The sequence below is a fragment of the Python bivittatus genome, unplaced genomic scaffold (assembly GCF_059951505.1).
Source record: "Python bivittatus isolate LINGU-HERP-01145 unplaced genomic scaffold, Pbiv_v1 ctg000980_np1212, whole genome shotgun sequence".
Taxonomy (NCBI): Eukaryota; Metazoa; Chordata; class Lepidosauria; order Squamata; family Pythonidae; genus Python; species Python bivittatus.
In genome coordinates, this window is record NW_028277125.1 from 4,657,801 (window position 1) to 4,677,900 (window position 20,100).

The following is a 20,100-nucleotide window of genomic DNA, read 5'->3' on the forward strand; positions in this document are numbered from 1 at the left end:
TGTTGCGCTTCAAGAAAATATACCACATCATCCTAGATCTGGACTGCTTCTGAGTGCCCACATATTTCGTTTTCAGGCAAAAATTACCTTCTGGTAGAACAGTGTTTCTCATCCTCAGCGACTTTAAGATGTGTAGACTTCAACTCCCAGAATTCCCTAGCCATCATGGGAGTTGAAGATGCATTCCATGCATTTTACAATTGCTAAGGCTGAGAAACACCGTTGTAGAAGACTGGAAATTTGTTGACGTTTGTGAATCCCTCAATGATCAGAAATGTGAGGTTGCTTTCCTAATCTTTCCCATGGGGTCCAACAGCTGAGGCTGCTAACAAGCTTCCCGTGGGTTCCATGGCTAGCTTTATCACACTGTTTTCAACATAAGACACCCACAGGATGCTTCTAATAAGAGTTCACGCAAGATTTCTAAATTACCTGGTTTATTTTCAACTAGACAAGCCTTCAACACACACCACCAACAGGTTTGTTCTTTGTATTGTCGAAGGCTTTCACGGCCGGCATACGATGGCTGGTGTGGGTCTTCCGGGCTGTGTGGCCGTGGTCTTGAAGTCTTGTTTCCTAACGTTTCGCCAGCACCTGTGACCGGCATCTTCAGAGTGCAGGAGCACAGACAGGAGCAGTTCTCTCTGTGCCCAGGGTGATGTGACCCTTTTGTGGGTATTTATAGAGATCGGGGGGGGGGGGTGTGGTGTGTGGGGGGTTGGGTTACTGAGTGGCTGCTTGTTTTGGAGTCAGCATCTGTATGTATTTTCCTGGGGATTAGGCAGGGTTTTTTCTTCTACTGAATTGTTAACGAGGGGCTGCTGGGGGTGATTAGCAAGTTCATTGTGTGAACTGTTCACATGTCCTGGTGGTTGAGCTGAGTTCGTTGACCTTTTGCAGGCTGTATTTTTCAGGATTGGTAGCCAGGTTTTGTTGATTTTTAGACTCTCCTCTTTTTTATTGAAACTGTGCTGGTGTTTGTGAATCTCAATGGCTTCCCGGTATAGCCTGGTATAGTGGCTGTTGGTGTTGTCCAGTATCTCTGTGTTTTCAAATAGGATTTTGTGTCCAGTGTGCTTGAGAGCATGTTCAGCTACTGCAGATTTTTCTGGTTGCTGTAGTCTGCAGTGTCTTTCGTGTTCTTTTATCCTGGTATGGATGCTGCGTTTTGTGGTCCCGATGTATACTTGTCCGCAACTGCATGGTATGCGGTATACTCCTGCAGCGGTGAGGGGATCCCTTTTGTCTTTTGCTGATTTTAGCACTTCTTGTACTTTTCTGGTGGGTCTGAAGATTGTTTGGAAGTTGTGTTTTTCCATCAGTTTTCCTGCCGGTGGTGGTTGGAGTTTTTGTGTAGGTACCGGTCTGTGTGGGTGGGTTTTCTGTAGACTTTGTGTCCTAATTTGAGGTCTGGTTTGCGTATGACCAACGTGTCTAGAAATGGAAGTTAGCCGTTCACTTCTTTTTCCATGGTGAATTGTATATTGGGGTGGACGCTGTTTAGGTGGTTCAGGAACTTCTGTAGGTCTTCTTCATCCTGACTCCAAATTGCGAAGGTGTCATCCACAAATCGGAACCAGACTGTTGGGGTAACGGGTGCGGTTTCTAAAGCCCGTTTTTCAAAATGTTCCATGTAGAAATTTGCTACGACTGGGCTCAGGGGGCTTCCCATGGCGACACCGTCCATCTGTTCATAGTACTCATTGTCCCATAGGAAGTAACTGGTTGTTAGGCAGTGCTGAAATAAGGCTGTGATGTCTTCTGGAAAGATCTGTTTGATGAGTGCCAGGGTGTCCCTCACTGGTACCTTAGTGAACAGGGAGACCACGTCAAAGCTGACCAGTTTGTCTGTGGGGTTGAGTTGAGCAAACCAGACCTCAAATTAGGACACAAAGTCTACAGAAAACCCACCCACACAGACCGGTACCTACACAAAAACTCCAACCACCACCCATGTCAGAAAAGAGGCATTATCAAAACCCTCATGGATCGTGCCAATCGGATCTGCAAAACCCAATTCCTAAACTCTGAACTTAACCACCTTAATTGGGTCCTACAAGCGAATGGCTACTCCAAGAATGAAATAAAAAGAGCCATCAAACCAAGAAAGCAACATGCGACTGAAGAAGAAAAACAGCCACCCACCAATAAAGTATTTCTGCCCTATATCAAAGGGGTCACAGACCGCATGGGAAAACTGATGGAAAAACACAACTTCCAAACAATCTTCAGACCCACCAGAAAAGTACAAGAAGTGCTAAAATCAGCAAAAGACAAAAGGGATCCCCTCACCGCTGCAGGAGTATACCGCATACCATGCAGTTGCGGACAAGTATACATCGGGACCACAAAACGCAGCATCCATACCAGGATAAAAGAACACGAAAGACACTGCAGACTACAGCAACCAGAAAAATCTGCAGTAGCTGAACATGCTCTCAAGCACACTGGACACAAAATCCTATTTGAAAACACAGAGATACTGGACAACACCAACAGCCACTATACCAGGCTATACCGGGAAGCCATTGAGATTCACAAACACCAGCACAGTTTCAATAAAAAAGAGGAGAGTCTAAAAATCAACAAAACCTGGCTACCAATCCTGAAAAATACAGCCTGCAAAAGGTCAACGAACTCAGCTCAACCACCAGGACATGTGAACAGTTCACACAATGAACTTGCTAATCACCCCCAGCAGCCCCTCGTTAACAATTCAGTAGAAGAAAAACCCTGCCTAATCCCCAGGAAAATACACACAGATGCTGACTCCAAAACAAGCAGCCACTCAGTAACCCAACCCCCCCCCCAGATCTCTATAAATACCCACAGAAGGGTCACTTCACCCTGGGCACAGAGAGAACTGCTCCTGTCTGTGCTCCTGCACTCTGAAGATGCCGGTCACAGGTGCTGGCGAAACGTTAGGAAACAAGACTTCAAGACCACGGCCACACAGCCCGGAAGACCCACACCAGCCAGGTTTGTTCTTGTTTAATCATTATTAGGACAATGCTGCTTTTTAATTTATAGACAACAACACAATCTTCTCTAAGGCCTCGCCTTGTGACTCTTGCCAATAGTAAGAACTATTTCATTAATTATGGTATAGATTAGTTCAAAATAATTTAAAAAGGGCTGCAGGAAATACTATCAAAATCTGTGCCGTAACTAGGAGCAACATGGAGTTCTTCTTCCATGTAACAGCCAATCATTGGTTGGAAGTGCTTGCAAGCAACGAGTCCTTGGAAGGACAATCTGAGGCTCTCTCGTTCATCTCTGGGAAAGAGATGAATGAGAACAAGAGCTGGAAAAGAGAGGCTGCCAGCATGGGTTCGTCTCCTGGTTTGCTGCAGTTGTGGAAAGCCCCTTTCTCCTTGTAAACTCTCCTGAAAACCTAAGGAAAATACGTGATTGCTTTCACGCCAAGCAAACAGCCTTGGGTGAATTCATGCTTTATCCTGAAAAGGACATTCAGTATAAGAATGAGAGTGAACTAGAGGGAAGATCCCTTTCTCAAATCTTTACTGGAAACTTATGGTCTTTCATTTTCACTTTTATACTCTATTATTAAAGAGTATAAAAATGCCGCTTATTGATCCCTATTTGGCTAGGACAGCCTAGATGATAATCTAAGGCAGCGGTTGCCAAACCTTTGCAATTATATTCCCTGATGAGTAAAACCTTTTAGAGTATCCACCCCAATATATGTATATTTATTTTGAAATATTACACACACACACACTTAATATGCACTTTCTAAAAGATACTACACAAAATAAAAAGTTGGAAAGGAAGAGATAAAGGTGAAATAAGCAGTATTTTTAAAGTAGTTGTATTTCATTTGTTAACAGTGCAAAATATTTTGTACGTACTAAAAGTTACTATTTTATTATTGTTATTAAGATTATTATTTTATACGAAGTTTGAGATGGAAGAAATGTTTTGTTGTTTGTAGCTACTAAATCACGATACTCATTTTTCACTCCCAGCCATCAATTACGCAAACGTTTTGTTGAACTTTGGCTAGTAGATTTCCATCTTCCCTGATCTCACTCATTTGTTCTTGCAAACAAATCAGAAGGTGTTGCGTTTTTAGATTTTCAAACAAAAACACGGATTCAAAACCCACTGAAACTCTTCGTTCGGAACATTAGGAAACAGGTTAGAAAAAAATTCTGTTTCCCAGTTTCTACTGCGTGCAACATGAGCACTTTTATGGATGACACACCTATATTGTTTTTGGAAACAGCATCAAATAATGAAAGAAACACTTCCAAACACCCGTTTTCAACATTCTGTCTGTGTAGAAACACAGTCATTTTCTTACTCCCTCTTGAAGGGACGGATTACGTGTGTTTATTTCTTTAGAAAAAATACCCGCAGGGTACCATAGTGTTGAAAGCCGCTTGTCATCACAACAAACACTAGCAAGTTTGGAGGACTTTTCTCTTTGTAAGAGAAACACGGCAGCCCATCTTTAAGTCCCGCAAGTCTTTTCCACCCTTTGCCACCAGCTAGCCAGGGAATGGCCGCGTGCTACAAAAGATTTTCACAGCTGCCCCTCATCTCATTCAAAGAATTGTCAAGATTGTACTTTTTTTTATTTTTGGTGCTTTTGAATCAGCTTTTGGTTTGGTTTGGTTTGGTTTGGTTTGGTTTTTTACTCCTGGCAACTGCCCAGACAAGTCCCTACATCAAAGTATTGTCAAGATTCTGCAGTTTCCTTGGCAAGATTTCAGAAGTGGTTTCCCTTTGCCTGCTTCCTAGAGTTTGTGCCTGGGTGGGACCAGAACTCACAGGCTCCCAATTACCAGCCTGGGGCCTGAAATACTATGCCAAACTGGGTCTACCAACCAAACTGGATTCTACTATTTAGAAGCACGTATCTGCGTTATGTTATAATTAAGCACACGGATGACGCCCTGCCGCATTTTGTGCACTTTGGGCTCCAACATCTTTGCGGCAAAAGCTTGCTTATAAATGATGCAGTGAGTGAGTTTCACTTGAATTGCTATTTCTGTAACCTTATCCAGGAGACCTTTTTCAAAATTCTAGTCAAAGAAGCTGCAACTCCATCGTTGGTTACATTTACAGTTTTTCCACAAAACATTGTTTTTATGAAGTGTCCTTTGCTGTGAGCATATAGCTTCTCCCGTACAACTTTCCTTTCGTAGCTCACCAAAAAGTAGCTTCTCATGATTGAAACAGAATTTGGCAAATACTGTACGGTAAGACAGGTCAGAAACATCGGTACTTTCATCCCACTCTACGTCAAACACACCCTCACTGTATAATTTGTTATAATACTTTCTTCTTCAGATCTTCAGCAACGTTTTCTCTGTGTTGGTTGGCTGATGAAGGAACACATTTTCGTTTATCCCCAGGTGGTTTTCTCTGTATAATTTCAGCCATTTTCAACATGGCAGGAAGAATGTTTCCCCAGTATGTGTGTGTATGTGTGGGGGTGTGTGTGTATGTGTGTATTTGTCTTCTGCTATTAAGAAATCTCAAAATTATTTGGCATCTTTTCAGATTTACCCACATTTACCCTGATTGGATCTTTAGATCACAATCAAGCCTTTATGACCCTTTTTGAAATCTGGCCTTAATGACAAGAACAAGGGGAGGCATTCAGCAGCATGGCGATATTCTCATGAGAAAAGTTAATCTACCTTCTCAACAGGAATGATTATCTCCATCAGGGAGTTGTCCCATCTTGAATTGCCTCCTGAGTTACCAGGGACATGCAATCACTCAAGCTGTTTCATTTTTGGCCTGATGGTCCTCAATGGGTCTACTCCAGGTGACACAGAGGGTACACTCATCTTCTGGAGCTCCAGAGGGACTTCCAGACTATAGGTTGATGATTTTACCCCCTATTACATAGGAGTTAGTACTATTTTCCATCTGGACAAAGGCAAATTGACTCTGATCTGGCATATTGTGGCTTCTCATTCTTTGCAAATTCATCATTCAGCCCAGATAAAGCCTTAAGCATCAGACTTAAGAGGATCTGGGATGTAGATCTGCAAGATTATATGGCTAAAATCACCCTCCCTTATTATGGTATAATTGCAGGTTCTCCGTGAACAATTCCTAGTTATCTCTATCATATCTTACTTCTTCCATATTGGAGATTTTTCACCCTGGCTCAACTTGGCGTGCTACCTATTATGGAGACCACAGGCAAACATAGTAATCTCCTATACAGTAACTGTACAGAGATTGAGTCAGTAACCCATGTATTACTAAACTGCCCCTTGTACCTCCCACGGCATTTGGCACTCGTAAACCCAATTGTCCGAAATCTTCACTGCCAACCTCCTTCCACAAGGTTAAATATGGGCCACCGCTAAAAAAGTTGTCAAGTTTTTAGCCATTGCTATGGCTTGCAGAAGTTGGTTGGAACCCTCTTTTCATTATTAATTGTCTCAACTTTAGTTTTTCTGTATTTTAAATTTTGTACCTATGATTTCTTGGTCTGGGACCATAAATAATAAAGAAGAAAGAAGAGGCTTCTTAACATTTATCATCAAGTTTGGTGGAATTTTGTGAAGTGCAGGGTTGAACATCACATGGCTTCAAACATTGCTGGAAGAACTGTCGAGGGTTCTTTCTGTGTTCTGGATCTTTAGTTTTTTTATAAATCTTGCAAATCTGGCTTCACGCTATCATTAGCTCATATCTCCAGGCACAATATACCCAGAGCAAGGTTAACAATAAACCCATCTTTTAAAGGGTCTTCCTCATAAATTGGAGATTTTTGAGCTGGCTTCTTGTCAGATCAGATTAGTTCCATCACTGTTTTTACCTTGTAATATGAATGTCAAAGAACTTGTATTAGGAATAGAAGAATTGTTAGTACTGAAGACAATTTCTCCATCTTTAATAATGGGCATCGGTCACATTCTTCCACTGAAGCACAAATGACTGGATTCTGGGTAGTACAGTCACAATACATTTCAAATAGACCACTTTGGGGAAGGCTGACCTAGATGTTTATTGCTCTGTGTTCTTTGACTCAGTCCTGAGGCAGGGAAAACAGGGAGTGTTGCTAACTTGTTCTTCTGGATGGTAAAGGTTTGAAGATAGGAGGTTGGAGAAGCCTTAGCTCATTAGATGGCATCCATGGCACCAGTCACATTCTTCCATTGAAGCACAAATGATTGATCAGAGTACCAGAGATATTAGAGCAATACCTAAAGAGTTGTGGGGGCACAACCCCTAGATGTATATATAGCTTTATACTAATTAGAATATTGGGAATGTCCTGAATTTCCAAAGTACTAAATACAATAAAGTATTTACTGAAATATAGCAGCAAAACAGATCAGAAAAAGTGAGGTGGTCAGGCTGGTGCTTTGAAGTAATGAGGGTGGTACAACAAAGACAATGATGCATTGACAAAACAAAGACTATGTTCTCTGGAATTAAGGTTACTGCTGAAGAATCAAAACTGGAAGAAGTGAACTGCATATTAGATTAATAACTAGATAGATGAATAACTCAGAACATCAGAATAAAGGCACTACAGATTTGCAGGGAGGACATCTGGAACTATCCACATGCTTCAGAAGACAACATTAAACAAACTGGAATTGAAATTAGAAGTAGCTGAAACAGAATTACTCAAAAACATCTTGAAGATTAGGACTTCAGGGTAAGGAATGGCAAGCTAGCACATCTCCGAATGAGTGGAGATGACATCATGGCCACGACTGAAGAAGTGGCAAGTAGGCTGGTCCCATACAACCCCTCCAGATAAGGGGAGAATGGGAGATCACCCACTTGTGCCCTGGATGGCTGCTCCTTGCAAGGAGAATGCAGGATTGCAGTTTCTCGGGGTTTGAGTACTGGGAGATGAAAGGAAGCCGTCATGCTCTCAACTGTGGTGGAGCCTTTTAAAGGACACAGGGTTTGCTAACCTCACTTTCCCATTACCTTCAAAAATTACCTGTTCAACTGTCTTAAGGCTAATAGAGATCTTCAAAATGACAAGTTTGTAAAGCTACCTGCTGAGTTTACCTTCATTTCAGAATAAAAGAAAATTAGTTATAAGCTTAAGAATTTAAAGAATTTGAAATAAATGGCAAAAAGCGAAATAAGACTTTAATTCAAGAAGGTTATAAACAAATTAAGGGACAAGACAAATTTGGAATATTAGGACTTTTGCTATAACGTTTTGGAAATAATTATATAAATAATCAGCACCTTCATGGGAACTAAATTGTTTACTCTGCCTTAGGTCATAACAGAATGTTGGAATAAAATGCTTGCTTATCAGAAACTTGATTCAGGCTTCTGCAGTGTGGCCAGGCCAGTGGCCGACACACGAACCAGAAACCTAGGATGAGGGAAGGTACCAGATAATAAAAGCACCTAAAAGCACGATAAGGCGATCACTGCTTGAAAAATACCTGATGCTACGTAAGCAAGTAGGGAAACGTATAACCATGACAGGCTATACAGGAAACATAGAATAAACCAATAGTGTTGCTTAAAGCTGTTGCATGACTATAAAAGGCTATATGCCCCCACAACCTGCCCCCACCACCTGCTTCCTGACTTGTAATACCCAATAAAAGAGTAGTTCAGAACACGCTCTGGGCTCACTCACCTCGAGGAAAACCTGCGTGTTTGTCTTCACTCTCGCCTGTCGAGACCCCATGAGTGGCCCACCCTGATGCGGACAGCAAAACTGCATTGTGGTGACCCCGACGTGATCGCGTGATTTCACGAGGTGCGTCTCGGACCGTCCTTACTTATTCGCTCGAGGGGAGCTGTGCACTCATCCCGTCTGAAACACGGCTGGATATTCGTAAGTATGGGCGGAAAATTCTCTCAACAACAGACAGCGCATCTGAAGGAATTGAGGGAATTAACCGAATCATCCTCTAAAATTTCTTCAAACGGAGGCAAAACCCTCCCCCGTTTGAAAAACAAAGAATTAATTGGCCTTTTGTCTTACATTTGGCAACAATGTCCATCATACCCTGAAAAAGGGTCACTGAAAATATCCACATGGACAAAATTGGGGGAATACTTCCACGCGGCCCCTAGGGCCCCGGTCCAAATTCTGACCTCATGGCGTGTGGTCATGGAATGCTTAATGATTCACCATAAATTCGACAACCAAATGCCGGCAGAACCCATACCACCCCCGTATGATTCTGTTAAAAATTCTCCGGCCACTTTACTTCCCATGTCAGCAGGTTCTGGGTGCCTTGATCCAGCCAATGGTCCCACGGCTCCCATGGCTCCAAGTCCCCCCCTGACTATAAAACCTCAAAGGGGGGGTCACATAATCAGAGCTATGCAGACTGCTCAGCAGTCAGGTCAACTCTCTGCTGAGGATCTTGAAGCGTGTGCAATGTTTCCGGTGACCTGGGTGGTGCCCGCCGGAGCTGCTGCGGGCGCTCCCGGCCAGCCGGTGCATACGCACATAGATTACAAACAAATCAAAGAGATTAAAAGTGCTGTTAGAGATTATGGCCTGCAGTCGCGTTATGTTATGGGCTTGCTTACTTCGCTTTCTACTGCTGCTGTGGAAATGCTGCTTGCAGATTGGCAGTCGCTTTTTGGCATGATTTTAACCCCTGCTCAATATGTAATTTGGAATTCGGAGTACGGCAAACAGGCTGCCGTTGCCATAAATGCCGGACTCCCTCAAAATGTTACTGCTGACGATGTCCTGGGGACTGGCACCATCAGCACTATCGCACAACAGCAAAACTCCGATAGAGCTGCTTTTCCTATTATTAAAAATTGTGCCTTAGCGGCCTTACGAAAGGTTGATGACAATCAGGGCAAACCTTTGCAAACCTTTCCTAAAATAATTCAATCGCCTACAGAAGACTATTCTTCCTTTATTAGTCGCCTTCAAGTTGCATTAGAACGCCAAATTGACAACGTAGATGCTAGAGGTGAACTGTGTATGAAATTGGCTTATGAAAATGCTAATTCGGACTGTCAAAAGGTGCTCCAGCCCATAGCTAACAAACCTGGCATCACCCTGGCTGATTTTCTCCAAGCATGTCGTATTGTCGGAACCACCAGCCACAAAATGGCTGCGCTGGCCTCCGCCATTACCACAACCTTGCTTCCGCCTTCTTCTTCCTCCCTCGCGCCACAAGACGCACTTCCTGTGTCACGCCCTGCCGGAAATTGCTTCAATTGCGGGAAACCTGGTCATTTCAAATCTCAGTGCAGGGCACCAGGAGGGGGCGCACATCGCAGTTCCTCCCAACAGGCAGTCAAACCTAAGACCGTTTGTCCAAAATGCAAAAAAGGATTTCATTGGGCCAACCAATGCAGGTCCTTTAATCAAAGTCAGCAGAATTCGGGAAACTAATTGTGGGGCATGCAGCCAGCCCCACCCCCAAGGCTGAATTACCCAATGAGGACCCGTCCCCTCACTCTGTAGAGATGACTGCGGACGAGACTGTGACCTATTCTTTACCCGCTCATGTTTATCATCTTTTTATATCGCCTCGCTTGCCTTTGACATTGCCCCCCCAAATGCCGGTGCTTGTTTTCCCTAACTTGGACCTTACCGCTCAAGGAGTCATAGCTGCCCCCTTTTTGCGCAGTGCTGACTCCTTTTCTGATTTCGCCTTGGCAATTATGGTTAATTCTCCGGTAACCATCAAACAGGGAGATGTGGTGGCGACAATGATCCCCCTTGAGACTTTTTCTGACTGTATGACTATAGAGCAAAACGTCAACTCCAAAAGGCCAGTAGCCGAGTTTAAACTCAATGGACGTTTTTTTTCCGGTCTTCTAGATACCGGTGCCGACGTCTCGGTCATCTGCTCAGCTGAATGGCCTGCCGATTGGCCTACTGACCCTGCCCCATCCATCAGAGGGGTAGGAGGGATCCAGACGGCTCAGATCAGCTGCAATTGGATCTCAGTCACGTCAGCCACAAGCCCTGTTACCGCTTTCATTAAGCCCGTAGTTTTACCTTTACATACTAACTTGTGGGGACGAGATTTGATGTCCCAATTTCAAATCAAGCTTATTTTGCAATAATGGCTGTTTCAGCTGTTTTGCGGCTGGAATTGCGATCTCAAACTCCAGTCTGGATAGATCAATGGCCGCTCACAGTGGAAAAACTCACTGTATTAAAACAATTGGTCAATGAACAATTGGACAATGGGCACCTTGAGCCCTCTTTAAGCCCTTATAACACTCCAGTCTTTGTAATTAAAAAGAAATCCGGTAAATGGAGATTTCTTCATGACCTTAGGGCGGTGAATGCAATTATCAAACCAATGGGGGCGCTGCAATGCGGCCTCCCAAATCCAAATTTGATTCCTCAAAATTACGATATGATGATCATTGATCTTAAAGATTGCTTTTTCTCTATACCCTTGCATCCTAAAGATAAACATATCTTTGCCTTTACTGTACCTGCGCTCAATAATTCTCAACCAACTTCTCGCTATCAATGGAAAGTTTTGCCACAGGGAATGCTGAACAGCCCCACCATGTGTCAATACTTTGTATCGCAGGTTTTACAACCCTATAGGGATAAATACTCGTCATTTTTAGTTTATCATTACATGGATGACATTCTGGTTGCTGCACCAGGACCCAAAGGTACTGTTTTAAAAACATTGCCTCACCTACAACACATATTGCAACAAGGAGGATTACATATTGCACCAGACAAAGTACAACTTTCATCACCTTTTCATTATTTGGGACACAAGGTGCTTGAATCACACGCTAACCCCTGTTTGCCGAACATTCAATTGCCACCTGCGCCTACCTTGCTACAATTACAGCAATATTTGGGATCCATCAACTGGATCCGCCCCTACATAGGTCTTTCCACCATTCAACTTTCTCCCTTATTCACGGCACTAACTAAAGGAAAGCAACCTGCAGATGTCATCCCTTTGCAAAAGGAACAATTGGACACTGTAAAATTAATTAATCAGGCCCTACGTACCAAATGGGTGGATCGCATGAAAGACAACTTGCCTTTCTCTTTGCTCCTACTGAACACGCTGACACTGCCAACAGGTACGGTGGTTCAGGTGACACCTTCGTTGCTAATCCTTGAATGGATCCACCTGTCTCACACGCCTCGTGCAACGCTTACTACTAAACCCGCTCAATTTGCTTCCCTTATTACCAAAGGTCGGCTGCGGTCTAAGGCCCTAGCTGGTGTTGAACCCTCTGTCATTTATGTTCCTTGTTCTCTCTCCACATGGGAGTCACTGCTAGCGGTCAGCGACCACCTTCAGTTTGCCCTCGCTGACTGGCCTGGCACTGTCTCTTGCCATCCACCACCAGACCCTCGGGTACAACTTCTCAAAACCACTCCCTTTATTTGGCAAACTCCTATGTCTCCTTTCCCCATTCATGATGCAGTCACTGTCTTTGCCGACGGCAGCAAAAAATTTGGCGCCTGCGCCTGGCAGATTGACGGCCAATGGCACACAAAAACCACCCCTCCACAATCCTCCGCCCAACGGGCAGAGCTTTATGCTTCCATCCTTGCTTTTGAGGCCTTTCCTCATCAATCTTTTAACCTTATTCTTGACAGTCTTTATGTTTCCCAAATTATTTCCTCCATTTATCAAGCCTACTTATCCCCCTCTATCGAACCAACTCTTCTATCTTTGTTTCTGTCCTTACAACACCTCATTTCTCAAAGGACTCATTCTTTCCATGTTGCACACATTCGTAGCCACCAACCGTTCCCTGGTATCCTCCAGGAAGGGAATGGCGTGGCCGACGCTGTGGCCGCGGCTGCATCTTCCTCCCCACTCATTTTTGCCTTTTCCTCTCCCACTCCGTGGGAAAGTCATTCCTATTTCCACCAGAATAAAAAGGCGCTCATTAAGCAGTTCAAAATTTCTGCTACAGAGGCCACTGCAATTTTACAGCAATGCCCCACCTGTAGCAAACAAGCGCACTCTGTGCCCATGGGAGTTAACCCCAGGGGGACAGAGTGCAACCAAATTTGGCAAATGGATGTTACCCAATATGCTTCCTTTTCCCCATGGAAGTACTTACACGTTTCCATTGACATTTACTCGGGGTTCATCATGGCCACCCCTCAAAGGGGCGAAGCCTCTAAACACATTATTAATCATTGTATTCGAACCTTTGCAACGCTGGGACGCCCAAAAGAACTTAAAACAGACAATGGGCCTGGCTATACAGGCAGTGCTTTTGCCGCCTTTTGCCAGAAATGGGGAATCACACACAAATTCGGCATACCATACAACAGCAAAGGTCAAGCCATAATTGAAAGAGCAAATCAGACCTTAAAACATGCTCTTGACAGATATATAGAAACAAAGGGGAAAGGGCCCCCTAGCCTCCCAGCGGTGCAAGACATTCTCAACCTTTGCCTCTATACTCTTAACTTTCTCAACTTGACCGGACTACCTGCCACTTCTGCTGCTTGTCGTCACTTTGCCTCACAACCTGCCACTGACCACCAACGACCACTTGTCTACTATCGTTGCCTGCCAGACCCCGCCTGGAGAGGGCCTGCGCAACTCATCACCTGGGGTCGAGGTTACGCGGCCATTCAGCTTCCCGATAAGGTTCTGTGGGTCCCTGGTCGCTGCGTCTGTCCTTGTCATCTCCCGCTTTCGCCGGACGCCCAAGACGCCCCTCCTCCTCCCCACATAAGAGGCCTTACTGGTGTCACTCCGGAAGCTGACCCTCAACGTACGGCCGAGGAAGAGGACAGCAGGGACAACAGAAGGTAGACCAAGGGAAGGGCCTCAGTCAAAATGTCACATCTGCCTCAATTGGGAAGTATACTGTGGTTCCCGGTTGCCCTTCAGCTACTGAGCGTTGCCCTCTGCGCACCTAACTATGCGCAGCACAATCCCCATCAACCCCAGAACCTAACGTGGGCGGTATTGGACGCACACGCAGACATCCTGAACTCCACTTCATCTATGGCGGTGCCGGGGTCCTGGTTTCCTGACCTGTACTTTGACTTTGGTGTGATGATGGACACCACCACTTCTCCCAACAGACCGGGTATGGTTAGCCACAGATGGATCAAGAGATGGCCCCTTTATGTCTGCCCCGGCCATGTCAGGGCAACAACATACCGGAAGAAGTGTGGTGGGGAAAACGATTACTTTTGTGCGGACTGGAGCTGCGTCTCCACGGGAGAAATAACATGGAACCCTCCTTTCAGAGGTGATCTTATTACGCTCAGACGGACTGGTGGGAACGTATGATGTGAGCAAAACCAATTTGGAACATATGTTAATTGTAATCCGGTTAAAATCTCTTTCACCGCTGAGGGAAAACGACACACGGGGTGGCAGTCAGGGGTCACTTGGGGAGGCCGGGTTCATGATAAAACCGGGGAGCCGGGGAATATTTTTACTATACGCCTAACACAAACCCCCATAGAACCCCCGGTACCGGTGGGCCCCAAGACAATACCAGCCAACCGCAGGGAGCCACCCCCACAACCCACCCCCACTCCCGGGAAAAGTTCGCCTACTTCCATCGGTTATTCTTTTTCCCCTTCACAGAGCCGCCCTGGGAACCCTCTTTGGGACATCGTCACAGCCACCTATCACATGGTCAATGACACCAATCCCAACCTTACTACAGCCTGCTGGTTTTGCTACGATGTTCGACCCCCATATTATGAGGCTGTAGGGCTTGTTTCTCCATACAACACTTCCTCGAATGACAAGGCATGCAGATGGAAACATGGCTCACAAACATTGCAGTCAATCTCAGGCAAGGGAACCTGCCTTGGACAGGTTCCCACACAGTACGAACAATACTGCAACACAACACATAGTGAGGTTGATACAACACTCTTTTACATACCACCCACAGATGGATGGTGGGCTTGCTCTACAGGCCTCACGGCCTGTGCCCATGGTCATGTAATAAGCACCAAAGGTTTTTGCATCCTTGTCCAGGTCATGCCACGCATATACTACCACACAGAAGAAGAAGTTTACAACATTTACTCAGGGTCAGAACTCACAAGACACAAGCGTGAACCCATTTCCACCCTCACAGTAGCTCTCTTGGTAGGACTTGGCCTAACAGGAGCAGGAACTGGGATAGCATCCTTTGCAAATCAGTATGTCCAATACCACCACCTTAGGGCAGCCATCGATGAAGACTTAGAGAGAATAGAAACTTCGATCTCTCACTTACAAAAATCCCTAACCTCCCTCTCAGAAATGGTCTTGCAGAACAGAAGAGGCCTTGATTTACTTTTTCTAAAAGAGGGGGTTATGTGTGGCTTTAAGAGAAGAATGTTGCTTCTATGCAGATCACTCTGGCATAGTGCAGGACTCCATGACCAAACTCAGGGAGGGCCTGGATAAACGTAAAAAGGAGAGGGAGGGTCAGCAAGGATGGTCTCAATCCTGGTTCAACTTTTCCCCATGGTTGACCACCCTGATAGGTACCATAGCAGGACCACTGATATTGCTACTCCTTGCATGTACATTTGGCCCCTGCATTCTATCTCGCCTAACAAAATTTGTGGAAACTAAAATAGGTGCCTTGGAAAATATGGTACTGGAACGCCACCATTACCAACCAATACGGTCTGGAGAAAATATGGAAAAAGCATCCCTCCGCATATTAGACTCTGACGAAGAGTTGGAATCCACCAGTTTTACTTTTAAAACAAAAACGGAGGAGATGTTGGAATAAAATGCTTGCTTATCAGAAACTTGATTCAGGCTTCTGCAGTGTGGCCAGGCCAGTGGCTGACACACGAACCAGAAACCTAGGATGAGGGAAGGTACCAGATAATAAAAGCACCTAAAAGCACGATAAGGCGATCACTGCTTGAAAAATACCTGATGCTACGTAAGCAAATAGGGAAACGTATAACCATGACAGGCTATACAGGAAACATAGAATAAACCAATAGTGTTGCTTAAAGCTGTTGCATGACTATAAAAGGCTATATGCCCCCACCACCTGCTTCCTGACTTGTAATACCCAATAAAAGAGTAGTTCAGAACACGCTCTGGGCTCACTCACCTCGAGGAAAACCTGCGTGTTTGTCTTCACTCTCGCCTGTCGAGACCCCATGAGTGGCCCACCCTGATGCGGACAGCAAAACCGCAACAGAAACTTGAGACTATGATTTTGGAAATTGGACACTAGAGGGGACTAAAGATTTCACGCATAAAAGGAAGAAAAGAGAGAGAGAGAGACAGGCTTGCCTTTTGGCTTTGCTCAGCATTGAGACAAAATCACAGAAAATGGTAGAACACTTGAAATACTCCAGGAGATATTTGAAGAATGGGGACAGAAACTAGCAGCTACAATGTCAGCAGTGATGTCTGCTTCTATGGATAGATTATGTCCAAAAGGTGTTAAAGACGAAATGACAAAAGTGAAAGGGAATGCCTTGGAGGATCTACAGGATAAAGATCTGAAGCAAATGTCATCTGATGCAGAAATATTAGATTATAAATTGTTGAAATACTGGAAAATTTAAAAAAAATGGTGGATTATAAATGACAGTTAAAGTGGAAATACAAATGACAAGCCGTGACAATGACCTGGATAATGACTCCTTACTAGATTTACAAAAGAGGTTTACTAAAGCCTTGAAGAAGCCATTGAGATGGGGAAAAACAAACAAACTAAAGAGAGATCAAATCTATGACAACATCTGAATGAATTAAGATCAAGATTGTTAGAAGCAAAAGGAAGGAGTACACAATTGATTTATTTGACCAAGATTAAAATAAGACATGTATCTATAAAATTCGGGGAAGCCTTTCTGGATATTTTGCTGATACCAGGACTGAAGTGTTAATGATTTATGGATTTGCATATGGCTAAGGGATAGGTTATGGGAAGAAGAGATACTTGCATGTATCCTTATAAGGGTGAAGTATCACTATGTTTGTTTGTACTTGTGATGAAGATTGGATAACTTCTTTAAATACTTCTTTTCCCTTTTTCTTATTTTTTCCTCTTTTTTCTTTTCTTGCATTTTCTACTCTCTTTATTTTCCTTTTTCTTTCCGAATTTAGTTTGTATTCTTGGACAGCATGAAAGAGAAAACTGCCACTTGTACAATTAATACACTGTAAAACAAAAAAGTCATTATAGAATTAAAAAGGAGTGAAACTCCTTTAAAACTTGGAGATACAAAAATTGAGATTCTACCAGATGCACCTCTGAACTATACTGTACATAGAAAGAGGACAAATCAGATTTTTGACAACTGTTCTTCAGGACAGAAATATTAGATATAGATGTTTCATCTAGAGGTCTTTATGGCCAAGGTTAACTGTAACAGGACAGGGGAATAAAGTTTGAGAACAGATGGAAGATCAAAATTGGGCCAAGCAGCTGCTATTTCTTCATAAATTAACCCAAGAATTTATATCATCAAATGAAAAAACAGTAGAAAGGAAAACAAAAGACCAGAACATCTCCTCACCAGCAATCATCACCCTGATAAGCAGAGGTTACCACCGACACACAGTCAAGCAGGGAACAATACCCTAATCAAGGGACTGCCAGAGGAAAAAATAGAACAAAACCAAACCCCCACCCCCACCAACACAGGCAGGGCATGCCACAGTATATAAACAGAGAGCAAACCCCACTCACTTTTAGCACTGGAGATGTGACCCATAGGCGGGTAACGAAATGTTTGCAAGAAAACAGCCAAGCCCAGAGAACCCCAAGGACTCCACAGTTCAGCCCTGAGCTACACAGATTCGCTTCTATTGGCAAATGAAACTATTTTCAACTAATATGAAGGGACTGAACAGCCCATTGAAAAGGAAGGGAGGGAGGGAGGGAGGGGAGGGAGAGGAAAAGAGAAGGAAGGAAGGAGAGAGGAGAGGGAGAAAAAAGGGAGGGAGGGAGGGAGGAGAGGGCGGCAGAGGGAGGAGAAGGAGAGGATGAAGGGGAGGGAGGGAGCTCTGTTCCTGGTGTTGCCCATCTCTTGGAGATTTGTTTTATGCAATTAGAGCCGAGCCATGCTGCTGTCCTGCGCAATATTTCTTGGTCGATTTTGTATATGTTCTTGAGTTCTCGGCCAAGAGAGAGGTAAGAATCTAACATCTTCTATCTGCTTATTTCCTAGCTTAGTTTCATGAAGCGGGTTGCACTTATATCGGGTTTTCTTTCTACTGATCTTCAGGCCAAGAGCTGTATTCACTTGGTTGAGCTCATTTAAGCATTTTTCAGCTGCCTCCTCCTCCTCCTCCTCCTCCTCCTACAGCTGGGGCCACGGCTGAGGGTTGGGCTCTGAGTCCGGGGTTGCGATCTGGAGCTGGAGGACGGTCGGGGAGGTCTCGTCCGCCTGGAGCTGAAAGGGGGTGTCTTTGAGCTGACCCGGCCCCAAGTCCAGAGCGGAACGGTGGCGCTCTGCAAGGCTGCTGAAGTTGAGAGCTCAAGCAGGGGTCTGTTCGCGGGGCTTCAGGAGCCGGCAGTAAAGTGAAGGCAGGCACGGTGGGCGGGCCGGTGGGGCGGCTGGGAGCGGCACATTGCGGGGCGGGGGGGGGGGGGGGCTGCTGAAGGACGTCCTCCCAGCTCTGAGGCACCGAGGAGCTCTGGGCAGCCCCTCGCGAGGCAAGGGCTTTCCCACCGGGGCTTGCTTTCTTCCACGGGGGGAGCCACCGCGAGCAAGCAGCCCTTGGCTGGAAACGGGTTCTGCAACCTGAACGGGCAAGTTGCCAAGGGCTTGGGGCTGCCCCAACCCTGCGTGCGATGGCGCGCACCCCCCCGCCTTTATCTGATTTCTGCTTGCAGTTGCCTCTTCTGCCCAAACTACTCCGTGTGCTGAATGCGTCCGGCCTGGGGTAGCCGAAGCAAGCCCTTGGTTTTCCAAGAAAGCCTCCGATTCTACTACGGAGCCTCTCCGCGCGACAATTAACCCGGAGCCCACGGAACTACCTGCACAAATGCAGGGTGTGTTCACGGAACATATCTGAACGGATCGATTAAGCAACTGTGCGTGTACGACATATTAAGCCTGGTTAGTGTTAATTTCTCTTTTCGATTGCTGGTGACCCGTTTGGTGGGTAACCCGTTTGATTACTTTGAGGCTCAGCGTCTCCTGCACACCCAGAGAATCGGTTAATGCTTAAGTTTGTCATGAGTCCCATTGACTGGTATGGACTGACGTTCGAGATGACATCAAGAAGTAGCTTGCCTTATTTATAAACGAGGGTGTGTGGGTGTGCGTGCGCGCGTGTGTTCTTTTGTAGCATCTTCTGAATGAGTGTATTTATCTGTATCCAAAATGTTTTGGCTTCTTCACATGTCCGCCCTACAGGATAAAATGTCCCTTCATGTTGTTCACATTTCCAGCATAAATTCAAAGTACCTTTATACATTCTAGACAATTCCTCTGGTGACAAGTACTGTACCAACAGGACATCATTTTATAAAAATTCCCTTTAAGGCTAGAATGTAATGTAAATTTCAACCCTGTCAACCACGTATTTTCCCATTGATCCATTTCTATATTGTAACCAAACTTTTTAGTCCATTTTATCATACATTCTTTCACTTGTTCTTCTGTCTCCTATTTCAACAAAAGTTTATACATTTTAGCAATAACATGTTCATCATTTGTACCTAATTCTATTTCAAACTCAGTCCTGCAAACCATAAAATCTTTTATCCACTTTAAACCTTTCTGATAATTGTACATAGGAAAACCACTGACAAGTATAACCTTCTGTTATTTCTCTTGATTTTATTTTATAATCCCTTTGAGAAAATTCTAGTATATCACCATAAGTTAACCATTTATTTTTACTTATCATTTCTCGTCTATAAAGTGCTTTTTGTGCCACAAAGGTATTTTCAGGAAGAACCTAAATTTATATTTATTCCATACTCCAAGAATAGCCCTCCTGACATAATGATTGTTAAAATCTACATTCACCTTAGCTTTGTCATGCCACAGCTGTCCATGCCTCCCACATCTCAGATCATTGTTTTATCAAAACTTTTATTAAGATATATAAAAAGTACAATTAAAATACAAATCAGAAAGTATAGAAGAGAAAGAAGATAGAACTAAAGGAAAAAGACAAAAACTAAAAGAGTGAGATCAAGTAGAAAGATAAAACAGAAAGTGACATC

General features: G+C 44.4%; 2 protein-coding genes across 7 annotated transcripts in view; one reads left to right on the forward strand and one right to left on the reverse strand.

The window, feature by feature from the left end:
* LOC148213506 (cytochrome P450 2J2-like) overlaps positions 1-20,100 on the reverse strand; it is a 95,018-nt gene that overhangs the window by 47,414 nt on the left and 27,504 nt on the right. The window lies entirely within an intron of this gene.
* The window catches only part of LOC103060118 (cytochrome P450 2J5-like), a 61,261-nt gene continuing 44,055 nt past the window's right edge, over positions 2,895-20,100 (forward strand). For 3 of the 6 annotated variants that reach the window (XM_088132306.1, XM_088132312.1, XM_088132311.1), the window contains exon 1: positions 18,525-18,982. The gene's annotated coding sequence lies outside the window, so the exon portion shown is untranslated. Of the gene's footprint in view, positions 2,980-17,916; positions 18,052-18,524; positions 18,983-20,100 lie in introns of those variants that run through there. The other 3 variants (XM_088132307.1, XM_088132310.1, XM_088132308.1) reach the window with 3 other exon arrangements.